The 19,739-nt window shown below is 61.8% G+C and overlaps 1 long non-coding RNA gene across 1 annotated transcript; it reads right to left on the bottom strand.

Annotated features, from left to right (window-relative positions):
* Nucleotides 1-9,179: 9,179 nt before the first annotated feature.
* On the bottom strand, nt 9,180-19,516 carry LOC118501412. The gene is made up of 3 exons (XR_004904061.1): nt 19,444-19,516; nt 14,107-14,115; nt 9,180-9,192 (listed from the first exon to the last, which is right to left on the bottom strand). It is a non-coding gene; the product is annotated as an uncharacterized LOC118501412 (long non-coding RNA).
* Nucleotides 19,517-19,739: the final 223 nt, after the last annotated feature.

Raw genomic sequence — 19,739 nt, 5'->3', positions numbered from 1 at the left:
TTAAAAAAAGAAAAAAAAAGATTGGCTTCTTAAATGTCCACCCATCCCCGGAAGGGGTGGATTTGGTTTTGGCAACACCAGCAACCGTGCCCAAAGGCGTGAGACTCTGGTCCCTGCTCCTCCCCCTGCAGTCCCACCCACACGCCCTGGGCTGGGAGCCACCGCTCCTCCCACCCGCAGCCCCGCCCCCACGTCCTGCGGTTGCAGCCGCCGCTACCACCTACCCCCACCCGCGTCGGGTCCGAAAGGGAAGTGTTGTTCCCTCACACTTTCAGTACAGTTAGGGCTCCATGGAGGCCCGGGCAGATCGTGGACAGTCTCCAGTCTCCCCAGAAACCCGTGGACCCACCTCAGGTCCCACCTGGCCATCGTGACCTGCACTGGGCGCGCACCACACAGGCCGGTGTCTGTGCCGGCGTGCTAGGAACCGGGGCACGAGGGAACGCGGTCTTAAGTTCCTCACGCCGCCCCCCCCCCCCGCCTCTCCCGTAGAGCATCTGGGGTCCGCAGGAGTGGGAGGCGGGGCCGCCCCTGAGCTGGGAGAATTCCCACCCTGAGCCGCTCGGACCCCGGTGCGCGGGTGCTGGGGGCCGGGGGGAAGGGCGCAGAAGGGAAAGCCGCGGGACTCCTCCTGCCCCGCCCCGGCGCCAGCCCCGCTCAGAGCTCTCACGTTGCCCGCCTTGTTGTCCAGCCCTGGGCTGCACCCCCACTCCCCCACACCCCCGTTGTCGGGGTCTGCCCTCCGCGAGCGCCGCGCACCCACCTGCGCCCGGCCCAGGAGCCGCCCCGCCCAGGAGCCGCAGCAAAGTCGGGAGAGGGGAGCGCAGAGGCCGGAGCGAGCCCCGCTCCGGAGCAGCGGCGGAGCGGGGCGGGGTAGTTTCACTCCCGCCGCAGCCCGCGCGGGTCCTCCAGGCCGGCCAGCGGCAGCGGGAAGCCCGGACCGGTCTCGCCGAACGGGCTGCACGAGGGGGCCTTCCGTAGGACTCTGCCCCTAAGGGACGACGCAATCACGGACTTCCCCCCAGGAAGTCCCATCTAGCTTCTCCCGAGGAGCGCACCGGGCTCCCGGTGAGTCTCCTGGAGCCAGGACAAGGAAATGCTGAAAAAGCCTCACCCTTCAGATGGCCGAGGGGCGGATCGTCACTGAGTCCAGGGGCCTGGGGATCGGCGTAGAAGCACCGTGATCGCTGTCGCGCTGTTTCCTTTCGGCGCGGGTCCGGGTGGGGGAGGGTCGCCAGCTTGGAGAACCCGGAAGACCCCGCAGAGGCCCCGCCCTGTCCTCAGGCAGCGCCTGGGCGCGCCCCCAGCCCCGGTTGTCACGCCCTCTCCTCCTGGGGCTCCAACGCGGAGCGCGCACCCCTGGGGAGCCCACTGCACACGGGCTGGAATCCTCCGTCTTTTGGCTTCTTGACGTAGGCAACGATGATGATGATCGTGATGCCCAGACAAACACAAGGAAGATTAAACAGCTCGCGACCAAACCACCGCTGTCTGCGCTCTGGTGTCTGCAGAAACAGGAAACGTGTCAGTAAAGTCACACGCTGACATATTTTCTAGCAGCCGTGACACCGAATACAGACAGACCGACCCCAGGTGCGCTCATGAAGGAGGTGAAAGCCCTCCGTCAGTGCGCCTGCGCCCCGCCTCCACGGCAGCACCGCCCACGAAGGGGAGACACGGACACCCTCGGAGATGCATACACAGTCGGACGGAGAGGCCGCGTGTGTGCACAGACACACACACGCACGCACAGGAACCTGTCATCGTAGGATCGTGGAGGGACTGAGGGACAGGGCCTCTCTGAGGCACTCAGAGACACCCCCCAGGTGGCCCCATGTCACGTGCACCCCAAACACCATCCAATGTCCAGAAACGTCCCCTCTGACCCTTCGGGGATTCTGTCGTCTTCAGACCATGCAGGTGGGTCTTTGGGTCGTTGTGAGTTAGTTTCTGTGTCTTCTGTGACGTGACAGCCCAACTCCTCCCGGGCCTGGAGACGTCCAGGGTCCCCAACACCACTGACTGAAAAGCTGTCCTTGTCATAGAGCTGTGGGGGTTCAGGGTCTGTTTGTTTAAAAATGTCCCCGAGTCCCTGAGCAGAAGGGCGAACACCACCACGCGTCTGTGTCTGCACCTACGTCTGAGTGTCACTCGGCCACACAGAGAGGTGACGCCTTGGCAGGTCCCACCGTGACCCAGCTGCTGGGGACACCAGCCTGAACCAGAGAAGCCGGACACACAAGGCCACATTTCATGCAATTCTGTATGTGATACTTTCGTATGCCTCCGTGTACGCCGCTGCACTGTGACTCTGAAAACTGCCCCTGTACCTGTCTGAAAAATACCGCTCAGTCTCCCTGAAAACTGCCCCACAGCCCATGAGAAAACTGCCCCTCAGCGTTTCTGAAAGCTGTCCTCCGCCTGACTGAAACTGCCCCTCTGTGTCTCTGAAACCTGCCCCTCCACACCTCTGAAAACTGCCACTCAGCTTCATGAAAATTGGCTCCAATCTCTCTGAAAACTACCCTTCACCCGCCATGAAAACTGCTCCTCAGCCTCCCTGAAAACTGCCCCATAAACTCTCCGAAAACTAGCCCACAGCCTCTCTGAAAACTGCCCCGCAGCTTCTCTTAAAACTGCCCCTCGGCCTCTCTCGAAATTACCCCTCAGTCTCCCTGGAAACTATACCTCAGCCTCCCTGAACACTGCCCCTCAGGTTCTCTTAAAACTCCCCCTCAGTCTCCCTGAAAATGACACCACAGCCTCTGTGAAGACTGCCCCTCAGCGTCTGTCAAAACCGCCCCTCAGCCTCTCAAAAACTGGCCCTTGTGCTCCCTGAAACCTGCCCCACAGCCTCCGTGAAATCCGCCCCTCAGCCTCCCTGAAAAGTGCCCTTCAGCCTCCATGATCACTGCTCCTCAGCCTCCCAGGAAACTGGCTCTCAACCTACCTGAAAACATTCCTTCTTCCTCCCTGAAAACTACCCCTCAGCGTCCCTGGAACGGGCCCTCAGCCTTGCTAAAAACCTCCCCTCAGCCTCAGTGATAACTGCCCCTGAGCCTCCCTGGCGCTCGAGGAGAGCGGCTGCATCCCGCCGTTGGCAACTCCTTCCAGGTCTGTCCGCACAAACCAATCTGACTGACAAACACTTCCCCGGGAAGGGCGGGGGGGCCGGGCAGGGAGGGGGGGCGGCGTTCCCAGACATCCTGGGCGGTAACCAGGCTGCTGGTGTTTAGAGTCGCTCTGGTCCCAAAGCGTGTCTGCCGGGCAGTGTACCTGTGGGGGCCTGGCACTGCATGTGTTTCACGTATACGATGTGACAGGTTTGCACACGTGTGTTCTCCCGTGGTACTGCCACCACAGGGGGTCATAAACATGCCCAGGACCTCTCAATGTTACCCTCTGCTTTCCCCTTTTCTTAGCGTAAAAAAGCTTTACAGGAAATCTACCTTAACAACATTTTTTAAAAAGATTTTTGTTTTTAGAGAGAGGGGCAGAGAGGGAGAAATTAAGAGAACCATCAATGTGTGGCTGCCTCTCAGGCACCCCCTACCTGGGACCTGGCCTGCAACCCAGGCATGTGCCCTGACTGGGAATCGAACCAGCGACCCTTGGGTTCCCAGGCTGGCATTCAGTCCACTGAGCCACACCAGCCAGGGCCTAACGACATTTTACGTGCACAACACCACGTTGTTAACTACAGCTACTACCTCCTAGGTTGCCCCGAGTCTGTTCATCCTGCGCTCTACACACTCTGGACAGGGGGCCGACGCCACTGAGGAGCCGGAGGTGGCGGCCGTGTCTATAAAGTCGGAAGGGTTACTGCCCAGCTGGTTCTGCAGGCACACAGGGCCACCGCCCTCTGCCCGGGCACCTGCGGGCTGTGTCCTGGGAAAGGACAGTGTCTGGGAGTTTCCCCAAGGTCAAGGGTTCAGACAGGAAAGCCTGTCAGTCATCCAGACCTCGTGGGTCCCACCCCAGGCCTCATGGTGTAAAACAGGGCGCCTCTCACCAAGGCTCAGAAAAGGTCAAGCTCTGAAGCCACGAAAGGGAACGAAACACCACAGCAACGTGGTTCACGGTGAAACAGGAACCAAGAACACGCTTCACTGGAGAGACAACAGGAACCCAGCTGCCCTTTTCCACCCGGACAGCCTGTCCCAGACCCACCATCGCTGAGGCCTTTCCGCCCCTTGCCGCTGGGACCCAGCCCACCCTGCTGCATCCGAATCGGCTGTGAACCCCGGCTGTGGGTGGGGATGGCTCTGGCATCCAGACACCCGTGTCCATGGTGTGCTGGGTGCCCTGACGGAGGGTGCTGGTGTGGCTCAGCAGCCTGTCACCTGGGTGACTCCCGCAACTCCAAGCCCCAACCTGGAGACCCATCACGCACTTGGGAGCAGGGGGACCACATGGGCCGAGGGCGTTGCACAGCCTGAACTGGGGGCAATGGGGGCTGGGGGTGTCTCAGAAGGGCTGGCCTCTCATCCCTGCCAGCCAGGGGACACACCCATGTGCAGCGTGTGTCCTGAGGGAAGGTTGCCCCAGACTGCCAGGAATCCACGGGCCCCTGGGAACCAGCCTGCAGACACCCCCATCGACCCCAATGACGCCAGGGACTCGGTGGGCAGGGCCGCCAGGGCTGCTCACCCAACCCTCCCGGCCAATAAAGGGGTCCTGACGCCCAAATGTGCGGTTTGCCCGCCGCGAAGAACGCCGTCATAAAATCCCAGTCCTTTCATGTGAGCCGTGTCCCCTGTGCTTCCACAGCCCCATTTTCCTAAGTGCCCAGCTCGGGCTCCCTCCGCCCACCCCCGCATGACAGCTGGCCAGGCAAAGGACCAAGTACCCCACGTGCTCGGCCTGTCCCTGAGGTCCAGCTGGGGCAGCAGGGCAAGGCCCGGATGGGGCCACATGGGACCATCTCAGGTGAGGCGCAAGAGAACACTGGCACAGCCCAAGGGGCCACTGAGGCTGGGCAGGCGATGGTCACTCGGGGCAGGGCCTCAACCCCAAAAGGGTGTCACGAGCTCAGGCCCAGTCTGCTGGGGACAGGCGGTCTCCCCTCCGCCTCCTAGGCGGGCGTCTACCCCGAGTCTCTGGCCACACCGGGCCCGGTAGCCGGCCCACCAAGACCACCTAGGATTCAGGCCCGATGTGACCCCTATCTTACCAGGGGGCCAGCCCCTCTGGCTGGAGTCACCCCTCAAACGCCCTGCTGTGAGCACTCACCCTGCTCCTGGGAGCAACCCACTACCATAGTAATCCTGGACCCCAAACCACAGGGACTCATTCCCAGAATCTGGTGTGCTTTGTGGGATTGAAAGTCCTGGCTCACCCGCCCCACCCCTGGTTTGCATAGGGAACAGGTCCAGTCGCTAGGCAACCGCCTCAGGCTTCAACACCACCATCCCCCGGCATGCTGGGAGTTGTGGTGTACAGGTGGATGTGGCCGGTGCACTGGAGCCTTGTCCCTGGGATCACCCAGGGTGCTGGGAAGGACAGTCCCTCGATGTGGCCCCGCACAGGTCGAGGGGCAGAGGTCGAAGTCCCTCTGTGTGCAGACGCAGGCCTCAGGGACAGGTCATGTCGTGCGTGGGTGTTGAAGTCAGCATGACCCCGTGGTGTGGGGACAACCCCCAGCCAGATGGTCAGAGATCCGCCCCTTGGGCTGCAATGGGCTGGCTCCAACTGAAGACCAGTTCCAAGGAGGCTTAGAGGAAGGGACTGGGGGTGGATGGGGGGCGTGCATTCCAGGCCGAGTGGACTGTCCTGTGAATGACCTGAGGAGAAGGCAAGCTGCTGAGAAACTCAGCGTGACCACGGGACCCACGCAGCAACGCCAGCACGAGTTTGGGACTTGAGGGGCGGGCTGGGGCTGCCAGTTCACCTAAACGAATCAGGAATGGCAGGACCCTCCCCAGGGTGGGGGGAGGGTGGGTGGCAGGGAGGGTGGGGGCCAGATCTGTGCTCCCACCCCCAGTCCAGCTGCTAGTGGAGGAGACTGGACTCGGGGAGGCCGGAATGGAGCCGGAGTGGACAGAAGCTGAGTCAGTGATGGGCAGCAGCGTGGAGGGAGGCGGGTCCTGGGGGGCTGGGCACACAGGTCTGGGAGGGACAGGGGACCCTCACACCCTGGGGTGGGGGGGACTCCAGAGGAGATGCCTGTGGGGATGACGCACAAGGGTCTGGACGGGACAGGCTGGCTGGGGTGGCGTGGACTTCGCCGAGGGACTGCGCGGGAGCTGAAGGTGGTCGGCGCCCCACGGGAGTGCGGGGCCCCGGGTGGGCACCTCCAAGGACGGGTGCTGCTCCGGGTGACTGAGGAGGGGGCAGGGCGGGTGCGTTCTCAGGGGAGCACTGGACGGACGGTGCTCTCATTCCCAGGGACAGAGGCCCCGGGGACACCACAACCCAGACAAGAGGCCACTCTGGGCCTTGGTCCCTGATTCGGGGCCCTGCACCCACAAACGACACCCTGGGCTCCCCTGACTCTCTGTGCACCACGTCACCTTCCCAGGACAACACACCCGAAGTTGTCCACCCAACAGGAATGAGAGGCAACACCATTTACAATATAACTTTTATTGGGTGAAAAAATTTTACGAACATGAAAACACTGTGTTAGAGAAATTTTAACACATAAATAAAACTGTAAAAGCACCTATGGTTCAATGTGTAAAGAACTGTACAAAGGCCTCCATAGCTGGCATGTGACAGTAACTGTCCCCATGCCCCACCCCAGCTAACCTAGTGACAGCTGAGTCACCACTGGTTTGTCTCTCTAGGACTTACTTATCAGTGTCACCCAACTATGGCGCTCCCAAGTGGAAGCTGGGGACATTGCAGTGCCTGGGACACCCAGGAGTGAGCTGCTGGGCTGACACGCGTGACCAGCCAGCCCTCCTGGCCTCTGTTTCTGGAGGAGACCACGGCTCGTGGGACCACCGAGCACAGCCAGTGGGTCCCTTTCCAAGCAGCTCAGGGCCCCCGGAGTCCCCTGAGGGGCAGCGTGTTGGCCACACTGGCCACAGGCAGTACCCTGGACCTCCGCAACGCTGGCAGAGAGCCCCCTGGCTGCATGGTCCTCCCCATCAGAAGCTTCCCGAAGAAGCTCCTTGGACACGGAAGGGGCTCCCTCCCATCTGGGATCTGTGAAGGCACCCACGGGAAGGGACCTGGGGAAGGCCAGCACCCAGGATGCCACTAAGTCACAGTCGTTGCCCAAAGAGCTGACTCTAGTTCAGGGCTCTGCGTCCTCACGACCTAAGATACCTTCCGCACCAGCTCGGTGGTGACATTCTCCAGACGCTCCCGCAGCCGCATCTCACGGAGGGCGGCCACGAGCCCGCAGGGGGACTCGGTGCGCCCCAGCTCCCTGTGCCAGCGCAGGAACATCCTGTGGTGCTGCTCCGCCAGGGTCCCCGGGTCCCCGTGCTCACAGATGACAATGTCGTTCTCCTCCAGTCCAGCAAACCTCATGAACATCCTTCAGCTAGATTCGGGAACCTCCTGCCCGAATTCGGAGTAGATCCTGTTCGTGGCTGAAAAGAGAAAATCACGGAGGGAGACTTGGCCTCGTCCCTGGAAGGCAGGCGTGGCGTGTGCTGTGCGCTGTGAGGGACCCAGCTGGCAACCAGGTCCAGGGTGCAGGGAGGCCCTGGGCGCCCAGGCTGCCCTCACAGAAGGGACCGAGCAGGGGGACAGGAGAGCGCGGTAGGACACGACCTGGCCGGGCTCCTGACAGGCCTGACGCTCATTCACACGGAGCCAGTGAGCCTGGCAGAGGGGTCTGCGGGGCCCGAGCGTGACTTGTCCACTGAAGCGGCCCCCTCCTGTCCAGCAGGACCACAGCGGCTGTGTGGGCAGCAGGGGCGAGGTCTGTAACCTCGCTGGGCTCCCGACTGTCTGACCTTTGGATCTGCCACGTGGGTGGTCTCCCTGAGCTGTCAGAGGAGACAGTACAAGCAGCACACGGCCTGTCGCTGGTGCTGCAGGAAACCCTCACCCCCGTCCCACTGACAGCAGCTGCCAGCCCTTGCCGACTCAACAGACCAGGTTTATTTATGGGGTTCCCTGGGTTCCTTCGGTGTATGGACTCTAACACCCCCTTGTGCACGGAGATCGCAGCCCCTTCCCCACTGGGAGAGCCCACTGCCATGTGCTTTCAGTGTCCCCATTTCTTCCCCAGGGCGCTTAGGACTGAAAAGAGAGGCTGAACTAACCGAGCAGAGGCTGAGATGCAGGTCCAGGGCAGCTGACGTGGTCACTACCAGGTCCTTGTCCACCCTGCAGGGAACAACGTGTGGAGTCAGTGACAATGTGACCAGGGACCCTAGGATGCACAGAGATGGGGATGGGGGCTTACTGAGCTTGTCCTGCAGTGACTCTGCACATAAACTGAAAATAAAGTCCCATCCAGGGGAGGACGGGTGCAGAGGAGGATCTGGGTGGTGGGTGTGGGTGGGGCAGGGAGGTGGCGACCACCTGCAGCTGGGCCTCACCTTGGGCGCTTCGCTCCCGCTGCAGCTCTGCTTGCGCTGCTTCTCTCTCAGCTCCTACTCTCCCCTCCTCCTGGGACGGGGCCGGGTCCTCTTCCGCTGTCGCCACAGCAAGTACCACACATCGAACAGGAGCCCCGCAAGGAGCAGCAGCAAGGTCACGATGAAGGCCACCTTCCAAGGCTGTGTGTCCCTGAAGAAGGCACCTGCGAAGGGGTGGCGGCAGCCCCTGAAGGGATCTCTCTGTCTCCAGAGCGCCCAGACTCTCACTGTCACACAGTCAGGACGGTTTTCCTGAAATGTCTCTGCCCCCAAGGGATGAGAGGGAGCATGAGGACGCACACACAGTGTCACTGACGTCCCCTCTGCACCCTCCCCGCCACTGATTACCAGCCCCCCCTCAGTCAGCGGAGTCGGGTGACGAACAGACTCTGGGGCTGGGGGACCTGGGTTCCAGTCCCGGGTCTCCTGCCCGACCAGCGCTGTGACCTTGAACTAATGATGTAACCGTCTGTTGCTGCGTCCTGATCAGGGAGAGCATGAAGTTAGTGCTTATGCAGTGCCTGATGCAGGGTGAGTGCCACGCAGGTTTCATTCAGTTTTCAAAACTAAATACATTTTATTCTATCTTGTTTACAGAGAAATCAGCCCTTATGCAGCTGGTGTGCATGCTGTCGGTCTCAGCCTGTGTCTCGGTCACCTGCCCGCGCCAGCACAGCGAGCAGGTCTGTTCAAACCCAGGAGCACCAGCGTTTAAGGAACCCTCTCCCCACAGCCCGCCACCAGAGGGCCCCACCACCTCCTTTTTCCTTCTGCTGGCAATTTCCCGGGGGGCAAAATACTTCCTATTTGTAAGATTTGGCATCCTCCTCTGAATTTTAACTTCCTCAGAACTCATGATTCCTGTTTTTCCTGTTTTATCCACCGTGTTCCTTTATATTGTAAGGAGATTAGCCCTTTCATTAAGATTTGGGTTGTATGTATTTTCTACTCCTGGTGTGTTTGCTGAACTTTGCCATCTGTCCCCACGTCCCACTGCCTGGCACCATGTGTGGCAGGCAGGAAGTGCTCAGAAGGTGTCTGTGACATGAACTGCTTCAGGGGAAGGATCCCCAGGTCCCTGCTCTGTGTCCTCTGAATCCCCCAGGGACCCAGGTCAGGAGCTGACCCTGCGCCTTCCCCCAGGAACACCAAGGAGCCCAGGGCAGGGGGCAGGGCACTCACCTGAGATGGAAAGCTTGGCTGACCTTTCCTGGCCCAGCAGGGGGTTTCTGATGACACAGGAGGCCCCCTCCCCAGAGCCGCCTTCCAGGATCACAGAGGCTGAGGCTGCATAAAGGCCCTGGGGGTCTGCAGCCACAGATGCTGCCTCCAAGGACAAGCTCTGTCCCCTGGCGTCTCTCCACTGGATCTGGGGCTGCGGGTACCAGCCGGCAGACGTGCACTCCAGGCGGATCCCTCCGGCCTCGTAGCCCGTCATGTCAATGTGGGGATGAGAGCCCAGCGCTGGGGAGGAGAAGTGAGCTGAATCGTGGGGAGCCCTCTGTACTGGTGGGGTCTCCTCACCAGGGAGGGGCGCACACACTGACGAGCCCAGCAGGGACTGACCAGGAGCTGCTCCCAGCGTGTGCTGTGCAGCAGAGACTGATCCCCGAGGGGCCACTGCCTGACCCTGGCTGGACCCTCGTGCTGGATGCAGGGGGCTCTGGGCCAGAGCAGAGGCTGCTTCCCCCAAGTCCCCTTAGAGACTGCCGCAGCCTCCCCTCCCCCTGCCCCAGACAGGCTGGTCCCTGGCAGAGCCCCTCACCCCTCCCTGGGCAAGCATGGAGGTGGTGCCCCTTAGCCTAAGTGGGTTGCAACCCCATTTAGGGCTGCCCGGCTCTCCCTGCAGGGTCTCCCCGGAAGTGTCCACAGCAAGACTGTGCAGAGGGGAACCTGTCCCACGGAAGACAGTGGACCCAGGGCCAGGAAATGGGGAAGTTACTGCCACCTGTCCCCACGCCCCTGAACACAAGGAGGGGGAGACAGCCCTCTGAGGACCTGAACACACACAGTCCTGTAGGGGGGGGCTCTGTCGGGGGAGCTGAGGTCTCCAGGAAGGGACAGCAGGCTGAGGAGGGGCCAAGCAGGGACAAGGGCAAGGGGCCGCACCGTCCCTGCTCCACCAGCCCCCACGCACTGGAAGCCACAGGGCAGGGCTGTGTCCACAGAACTCGAACTGTAGCCTGACACCCAGACATGGGCACGTTCGTGGGACAGCACCTGAGAAAAGGCGCTCCCTCACTGGGTGGGTCAGGGCCATGTCAAGGCCACTCAAGGGTGGGGTGACAGCACAGAGGAAACACAGACCCTATGCAGTGGCCCACCTCCCAGTGCAGGTTCTGAGAGACCAGTGACACCCCCCACCATCCTGACCGCGTCCCACCCAGAGTCCAGCGCTGCTTCCACACACCCCCGAACCGCACCGAGTCCTCCCTGACGCCCCCTCTCTGACACCCCGGTGTTCCCGTCCCCAGGGGAGCGTACTACCTTGCTGCACTGAGGACGTCACAACCTGTTCAACTGCAGGTGTGTTCCCAGGGGTTTGGTGGGGGACGTGGGTCCCACAGGTGTTGCCCCTGAAAGTCAGACCCCTAGACCCACAGGAGTAGGCACCTGGGGGACCACAGCCTTGGTCTGGAACACGCTGAACCCAACACCCGTGTGCCACCCACTGCAGGGAGGTGTGCTCAGCCTTCCCGTCCCCGACCTCCACTCCCCTGCTGAGACTGGTGGGCGGCATGGGGGACTCTGTCCTGGGTGCAGAAGGAAGTCACCCTGGGGGACACCTGGGTGTGTCACGGGCCTCAGAGGCGCAGAGATGGAGGTGGGGGACAGATGCTGGTGAGCAGCCCACATGCTCTGGGGTAGGTCTGCAGCCTCTGCCCCCGCCCAAGGGAAGGAGCCTGGAACAAGCCTGAGGCTCACCTGCCACCTGCAGCTCCACCTGGGCTTTTGCATAGAAGTCTCCATCTTGGAAATAACACAGGTAGGTTCCATTGTCAGAGATGCTGACATTGTGAATCTGCAGAGCGGCCTTCCCCTCAATGACGTCCTCTCGTGAAATTGAAGTTCTCCCTCTAAACTCCTCTGCAGGCCTGTCCTCCTGCCCATGTGCGTACACGTGCACTACCTGCCTGCGGCTGGGTCGCTCCCACATCAGCTGTAGGGCCTCAGCGCTCATCTCCGGGGACAGGTGACAGGGCAGGTCTGTGTCTTCACCCACCATGGCCAGGATGGGCTCGGGGGGTCCGACCACAGCAAACTCAGCTGGTCATCAGGAGGGGGGCCACGTCAGAGGGAGCAGGCCCACAGGGCCAGGGGGTGTCCCAGAACGGGAGGGTGAGGTGACAGACACCTAGATGGGAACTCAGTCCTCACACAGGTGCAGTGTGGACGGGCCTTGCAGGGATGGGCGGAGTCCCGAGTTCTGGCTGGGCCCGAAGGGAAAGGACTCACACACACAGACGCACAGCCGGTCCTACCTGAGCAGGGGCTGAGCAGCTGGACCACGGCGAGCCACACAGGGAGGGCAGGCAGCTGGGGCACCAGGCACCTCCCCATCCTCACCTGCTGTGCACAGAGAGAGGCCAGCAGGGGCTGGGCAGCAGGGACCACCTGGAAGGAGGAGGAGGATTCCATGTAGAGAGGCTGCCTGCCCAGGGCCGACCCGGGCACCACCGCCATCACTGGGGACCCGAGAACCTCCTCTGCAAATGTCCCCTGGGGGTCTCGTCACCTTGGATCCCTCCATGGAAATCAGCCATGAAACATGGAGCGGTAATGCTCATACCTTATCCCTCGCCAGCAGGGAGCACCGGGCTCTCCTGTGCCAACCTGCTCAGAAGCTCCCCACTTGCCCACACTTCTCTACCCCAGCCACGTGTGGTCCCCCAGACCACCCTCTCAGGGAGGCAGGCCCCTCTGTTTTGAGTCCCATCTCCCGCTGCTGCCCCCTGCAGGCTGACCTCCGCAGCTCAAACAGTGCCACCTGCCTCCTCACCACCTCCCTCCTGCTCAGCTCACCCACGGGGTCCCGTGTTATCCAGGGCAGAAGCCCACAGCCTGTGCTTTAAATTATCTGAATGTTCTTTAGTCTGAAAGTTTCCAGAGTGGGGAATATATTTCCACATATTTTGGAGGATATTTATTGTGTTTTTATTCCTGCTTATAGAGCATTTTAAGATATAAAACAGAAAGGAATGAAATTTAAATAAATTATAATGGTAATTACATCCTTTGTTTCAAGAGAATGTGAACACCTATGGATGCATTTGGCCACATGTACTCAAGGGGCAACCCAAAAAGAGAATTTATTTATAAAAATTCTGCTTTTATTCTCACACCTTTACCCTTTGGTCACCCTCACATGCTCCCCCCTGGATGGGGGGGACACCCGTGGGGACGCCCCTCCACCGCCCTGAACACTCTCTGCACTCGGCGGCTCTGACGCCTCTTAGAGCTTCTGCCGTTTTGTTTCACGTCTTACACGTCGGGATGTTTTCCTTTGTGGACTCTTTTCACCCGGGAAAGAAAAACAGTTGCTCTGGGTGAGATCGGGTGAGTAGGGAGGGTGGGGAACGCAGGTTTGGTCAAAAACTGCTCAACATTCTGCAGGTGTGGGCAGGTGGGCTGGTAAATCACCCATCTGGAAATGGACCAGTGCTCTGGAAGAGTCGTCAAAAAAATTCACTGAAGCCCAGCGCTGCCTCTCACAACACCACCAGCTGGTCAGTGATGCAGATGGGCTCCTGGAACTCTTGCCCTAGAGGGGGGGAGTCTGGACTATAAGGGACACGCCCTCCAGAAGGTAGTTCCTGTGTTTTGTTTTGTTTTGTTTTGTTTCTGGTTCTGTCTCTCCAGGTATACCAAATGTCCTGAAAAAGTTTTATCCTTAGCCCCACAGATTACATTGGCAGGAATAGCTTTTAAAGAGAAACTGGCATTAACACAAAAATTCACATTTAATGCTGTTCATTATAGTAAAGTCTATAAGAGCACAGTGTATAAATTGCATCCAATTTTGTTATAATTATTTTTTAAAGATTTATTTATTTATTTTTAGAGAGGGAAGGGAGGAAGAAAAAGACAGACAGACATCAATGTGCGGTTGCTGGGGGCCGTGGCCTGCAATCCAGGCACGTAACCTGGCTGGGAATAGAATCTGCGATACTTTGGTTCCCAGCCCACACTCAATCCACTGCGCTACACCAGCCAGGGCTTTGTTATAATTATTAATAAAAACGTGTTATTAAAAACATAATTCCTTCCTTGGCTGGTATGGCTCAGTGGACCGAGAGCCGGACTCGGAAGGAAACGTTCACTGGTTCAATTCCTGGTCAGGGCACGTGCCCACGTTGTGGGCCAGGTCCTCAGTAGGAGGCACATAAGAGGCAACCACACACTGATGTCTCTGTACCTCTCTTTCTCCCTCCCTTCCACTCTATCTAAAAATAAATAAAATAAATCTTAAAAAACTCGTAATTCCTTGACACACACTGACACAACACACAACGGTGAGAAGCCGAAAGCTCCCTCTCTGATCAGGAGTGAGACAGACGCCCACTCTCACCACCTCCCCGCATGGGAGTACTGGGAGTCCGAGCAACAGCGGTCACAGGAGACAGAGACAAACAGCAAGCAAATCAGAGGGAGAATGAGCCTTCGCACCGCTCGCAGAAGGCAGGACGTGGTATGTAGGACCGTTTGGGACCCACCAAATCCCGTGAGAACGTGGAAATGAAGGCAGTGAGGTCGCAGGACACAACGTGGACACCGGGTGCACTTCGGTGCAGCAGTGACGGGGAACCAGAGGGAGGTATCATCAGCCCCTCCTGTGGTTGCGTCCGAAAGCAGAAACCACCTGGGAACAAGTGCAACTAGAGAGCAGACAGCCTGCGCCCTGACGGCTGGAGGAACCGAGAAAGGAGACGAAGAGGGGACACGTGACAGGGGACACACTGATCTCAGGGTAGGCAGGAGCAACATGGTCACACAGTCCTCGCTGCCCGAAGCCAAGCCCAGACTCAGGCTGTCCTTGTTGAAACACCGATGGCCTTCTCCTCAGAAGGACAACAAGGAATCCTGAAATGTATTTATTTTAAATCCCTTGTGGTTTATTCCTCAGTGAGGCAGAGATGTCAGCGGGGGAGGCTGCAGCCTTTCCACCTGGCCTGGCCCCTGCTCAGATTTAAGTCCCCCACCCAGTGCAGGGACTGTAGGCGGAGGGTTGCTGCCCCGGTGTGAGTGCGGGGTGGGAAGGTGGCAGAATCCCAGCCTCTTCTCAGACTGCGGGGCACCCAGAGGTGAGGGGTGAACCCAGGTGTGTTCCTCTCTCGACAGCGGCTCTGCATCCCGGGGATCTCAGGTAGAACCTTTCACCACAGATGAGTGTCATCCTCACAGACACGCATCATGTCCGACCTGTCACCCTCCTCACCTGTGACACCCACACTTGGGGTGATTCCTAGGAGGAAGGTGGTTGCAGGGCGGGCTGTAGAAACCAAAGGACCCCTGCACCTCACTGCGCCCACTCACCCTCGTGGCACTCGGCACCCGGCACCTGGCAGGCACGCGGTCTCCTGGTTGCGGTGGGCAGTGAAGGAGCCGGTTTGCAGGGGCTGCACTCAGTGACACGGTCCAGGTCCTAGTCTCTGCTGACATAGGACCCTGTGAAGAGGGGCGCACAGAGGTGATGGTGGGGCCCAGAGCACCCACCCCACCTGGTCCCTGAGGCGTCTTCCTGAGATGCCACAGCACCTGGCAGCCTGTCCCCAGCACAGCACCAACCCTCAGCTTCTGTCTCCTTGGAACCTTCTGGACTGATTGCCGGCTCCATGTGTCCCAGGGATTGGGGACCCGACTCACCCTCGGCTCTTCCCTAGATCTTGAAGCTCCAGGAAGAGGGGTGCCGAGGGTGCACCCAGGAGCTTGTGCCCACCCCTCCCCCCGGGGCCGCTCTGCAGCTTCCATGTCAGGTCACAGGGCAGCCCAGGAGTCTGCCCGGATCCACCGTTGATTTTTAGTAAAAAACAAAACAAACAAACAAACACAAAAACCCCCGGCTTCCTAAGAGGAAATCCCCGCCCCTCCCCAGAAGGAGTGGCTTCGGTTTGAGCAACACCAGCAACCGGCCCTCAAGCCCCAGTTTCCGGTCCCTCCTCTTCTGCCAGCAACTTACAGGGGTGACGTCCTGGGCTGGGAGCCACCGGTGCTCCCGCCCAAAATCTTGTCTGTACGCCCTCGGGTTGCAGCCACGCTACTACACACCCCCACCCGCGTCTGGTCCGAAAGGGGAATAGTGTTGTGTTCCCTCACCCTTTCGGGACAGTCAGGGCTCCGCCCACCAGGCTCCAGGGAGGCCCGGGTAGAACGTGGACAGTCTCCAGTCCCCCCAGAAAACCAGGGACACCTCAGGTTCCCCTCGGCAGCGAGACCTGCACCGGGCGCGCACCCCGCGGACCGGTCCCTGCCCGGCGTGTTAGGAACCGGACCACCAGTGAGCTCGGGCTTGTGTTCCCCACGCCCTCCCCCGCCTCTCCCGCGGGGAATCTGGGGTCCCGCAGGACTGGGAATCGGGGCCGCCCGTGCGGAGGGAGAATTCCCAGCCCGAGCCGCTGGGACCCAGTGCGCGGGGGCGGGGGGCAGAAGGGAAGGCGGCAGGACTCCCCACCCCGGCCCCAGCCCCGCTCAGAGCTCGCACGTTGCCCGCCTTGTCGTCCAGCCCCCGGCGACACCCGCCCCGCTGTCGGGGTCTGCCCTGCCCCAGCGCCCCGCTCCCACCCGCGCCCGCGCCGGGACGAGGAGCGGCGGCAAAGTCCGGAGAGGGGAGCGCAGAGACCTGAGCGAGCGCCGCTCCGGAGCAGCCAGAGACGCGGGTGTCGGGGTCGTAGATTCACGTAAGCGGCAGCGCGCATGCGCAGGGCCCAAGATATGGCGGCGGGAACAGCGGCCGGGACTGGGGTGAACGCCCTACACGCGGTCGCCTTCAGTGCGACCCTGCCCCAGTGGAGGACGTCATCGCCGCGTGTCTTCTGCTGGGGCTGCTTTCTCGAGCGCGCCGGCTCCCTGTGAGTCCCCTGGAGCCGCGCGGGGAGAAGGAAATGCTGAAACAGCCTCACCGTTCAGATGGCCGGGGGGCCGATCCTCCCTGAGCGCAGGGGCCTGGGGCTCAGCAGAGAAGCGCCGGGGTGGCTGCCGGGCTGTTCCCCTCGGGGGGCTCCGGGTGGGGGAGGGGCCGCAGCGGGGAGAACCGGGAAGACCCCGCCCCGCCCTGCCCGGTCCTCCCGCAGCGCCCGGACCGCCCCAGCCCGGGCTGTCACTCCCTCTCCTCCAGGGGCCCGCAGCCTCTCTGTAAACTGCCCCCACCTGTCTGCAGACTACACCTCAGCCTCTGCGAAACCTGCCCCTCAGGTTCTCTTAAAACTGCCCTCAGGCTCCCTGAAAACCACTCCTCAGCTTCCGGGAAACCTGCCCCTCAGCCTCTTGGAAGCGATCCCTCAGCCTCCCTGCACCCTGCCCCGCAGCTCTCTGAGGTCTGGCGGTCGCTGAGGGAAGCGGTGGAAACCTGCCGGGAGACTTTGTGTGGGACGGGTCGTGGCGGCGGCGAGTCACCCTGTGTTCAACTCGCTCACACCCCGCTCCAGCCCTGGGAGAGCCCTCGCACCGCGCTGACAGTTGCGGCGGCCGCTCCGACCGTGCGCCGTGCGGCGGACGTCCGCTCTCCCGCCGCTGCCGCCGCCGCTGCTGCTCGGGGCGCAGGTGGGTCGGCGGGGCCGTGCAGGGCGACCCCCGACAGCGGCGGGGGCCTCGAGAGGGCTCGGACCCCGGGGGCCTGGAGCCGGGAGGGGAAGCCGTGCCGTTCGCGCCGGGCCCGGAGTCCCAGCGGCGGAGGCCGCCACCCTGCCGGAGCTGGCCGAGCGCAGCGGCGTCCCCTCCGCGGTCCCCGCGCCACCCGGGCCGGGGCTCCCTCCGCGGGGAGGCTCCCCCGGGGCCGCCCGGCTGGGCAGAGCGGGCAGCGGGGCGCACGGCCAGGCGGCTGGTCCTGAGCGTGGACGCGATGCTCGCGGCGGCCCCGCCAGCCGCGCGGGGACGGACCCTGGTGATGAAGCCTTTGCAGGTTGCGGGCGGTGGGGGGGGGGGCGGTTACAGCTTCAGGGGAATGACTGATCCCCGGCGAACTGCACGGTTGACCCGGAACCGCTGGCCCTGGCTGGGTGGCCCCGGCGTCAGAGGGCCCCCCGCATCGCACCCTTTTGACTGCACCTCGGCCGGGGCCCAGGAGGGATCCCACCGGGGGAGGGGCATCGGTGGGTGGGGCAGCGGAGGGAGGTCTCCCCCCTCCACCTCCCCCCTCGCCCTCCCCCTGGCAAACCCGCGGTGTGCGGAGAAGCTCAGGGTGTAAATGGGGGAAAGTAACCAACAGGGGATTTGAGAGAAGACGGTGAGTGACACGCGCAGGCGGAAGCGGCAGGGAAGGTCCGGAGGCTTCTGTACTTGCAGGAGCCCTCGGCCCCCCAGATGTGTCCTTGCTGGGGTTCCTGTCACTGTCACTACCTCCTCTCGCTCCTGAAACCTGGGCATTGTCACCCGTCCTAGCCCAGGGGACCGGAGGGGGAAGAGGCCCCTATCCTGACCCCACGTGTGGAGCCAGTGAGCTCACGGCCTCTGATGCCCGGGCGGGGCCCAGGGGTGGATTCTCCGAGGGCCGGGGGGTGCCCAGGGAGGGGCCGCAGCTCTGCAGGGAGACCGTCTGGGAAGCAGACCTGGCCCGAGTCGGGGGGTACAGCTCCTGCCTCTTGTAAGTGAGGCAGGGATTCACTGAGCTCAGCGGTAAGGGAACTGCCCTCCGCTGCAGGGGGCACAGGATGGGTGGGCAGTCCTGGAACGTCTCCTGTTCTGTTCCAGCTGACGGGGACCGCCCCCACCCACCGGACTTCCCAGCAGAGCCCTTCACACCCCGGCCCCACCGACAGCTGTGGGCCCCACGAGTACTGGTCCCCAGGCCACTGCTGCCTGCTCTGCCCCGCTGGTGAGTCCGGGAGGGGTCTGCCTGGAGGGACCGCAGAGTCCACGTGTGTCGGGCCGTGGGGAGGGGCCCTCTCCTGGCAGTGAGGGGGGAGGCCGGTTAGCAGCACCCATGAGGTGGGACATGGCCCCAGAGGACACCTTCTAGAAGTAAGCCCCGTCTGCCCTCAGCGATGCTGGCAGTAACCTGCTGGCTCAGTGAGGTGCTCCTGGGTCCTGAAGGGCACACCCCTGTGGGTGGGAACTGGGCAGAGCTCCTCCCAGAGGCTGAGCCTCGGCCCTGGCTGGGTGGCTGAGCTCTGGGACATTCACTGACAAGAGGCCTGACCTGCAGGTCCTTAGTGTCTGCTGGTTGGGGGGCCGGGGTCCCTGTGCAGCCCACAGCACAGCTGCCAGAGGGGCGGGTGCAGGGCAGGGACAGGAGGCCCAGGTGGGATCCCGGGAGGTCTGTGCTTCCTCATGTCCAAGAAGGAGTGACGTCCAGAGGTCACTTTGCTCCGACACCGCAGACAGAAGTGTTTCCCTGTTCCCACTGGCGGGGCCGCCCCCAGGACGGGTGGGCAGGCTGCACTGCAGGGACGACCCTTGAGCCTGGAGGGGTCTGACCACAGCGCCCACCTCCTGCACAGGGGAGCATGTCCATGAACCCTGCAGCCACCCCCAAACCCGGGGACAGTGCGACAAGTGTGACCCAGGAACGGTCATGGAGTTCCCCAATGGCCTGGTCCATTCTGTGAGGGCAGCCTGGGCGCCCAGTGCCTCCTGCGGACCCTGGCCCTGGTTGCCAGCTGGGACCCTCACAGCGCACAGTACACGCCACGCCTGCCTTCCAGGGACGAGGCCAAGTCTCCCTCCGTGATTTTCTTTTTTCAGCCACGAACAGGATCTACTTTGAATTCGGGCAGGAGGTTCCCAAATCTAGCTGGAGGATGTTCATGAGGTTCGCCGGAACTGGAGGAGAACGACCTTGTCATCTGTGAGCACAGGGACCCGGGGACCCTGTTGGAGCAGCACCACAGGATGCTGCTGCGCTGGCAGAGCGAGCTGGGGTGCCCCACGTCCCCCTGCGGGCTCGTGGCAGCCCTCCGTGAGATGCGGCTGCGGGAGCGTCGGGACAATGTTACCAAGGAGCTGGTGCGGAAGGTATCTTAGGTCGTGAGGACGCAGAGCCCC

Source organism: Phyllostomus discolor, chromosome 6 (assembly GCF_004126475.2).
Source record: "Phyllostomus discolor isolate MPI-MPIP mPhyDis1 chromosome 6, mPhyDis1.pri.v3, whole genome shotgun sequence".
Lineage (NCBI taxonomy): Eukaryota > Metazoa > Chordata > Mammalia > Chiroptera > Phyllostomidae > Phyllostomus > Phyllostomus discolor.
This window is presented reverse-complemented; position numbering and strand designations above follow the sequence as displayed.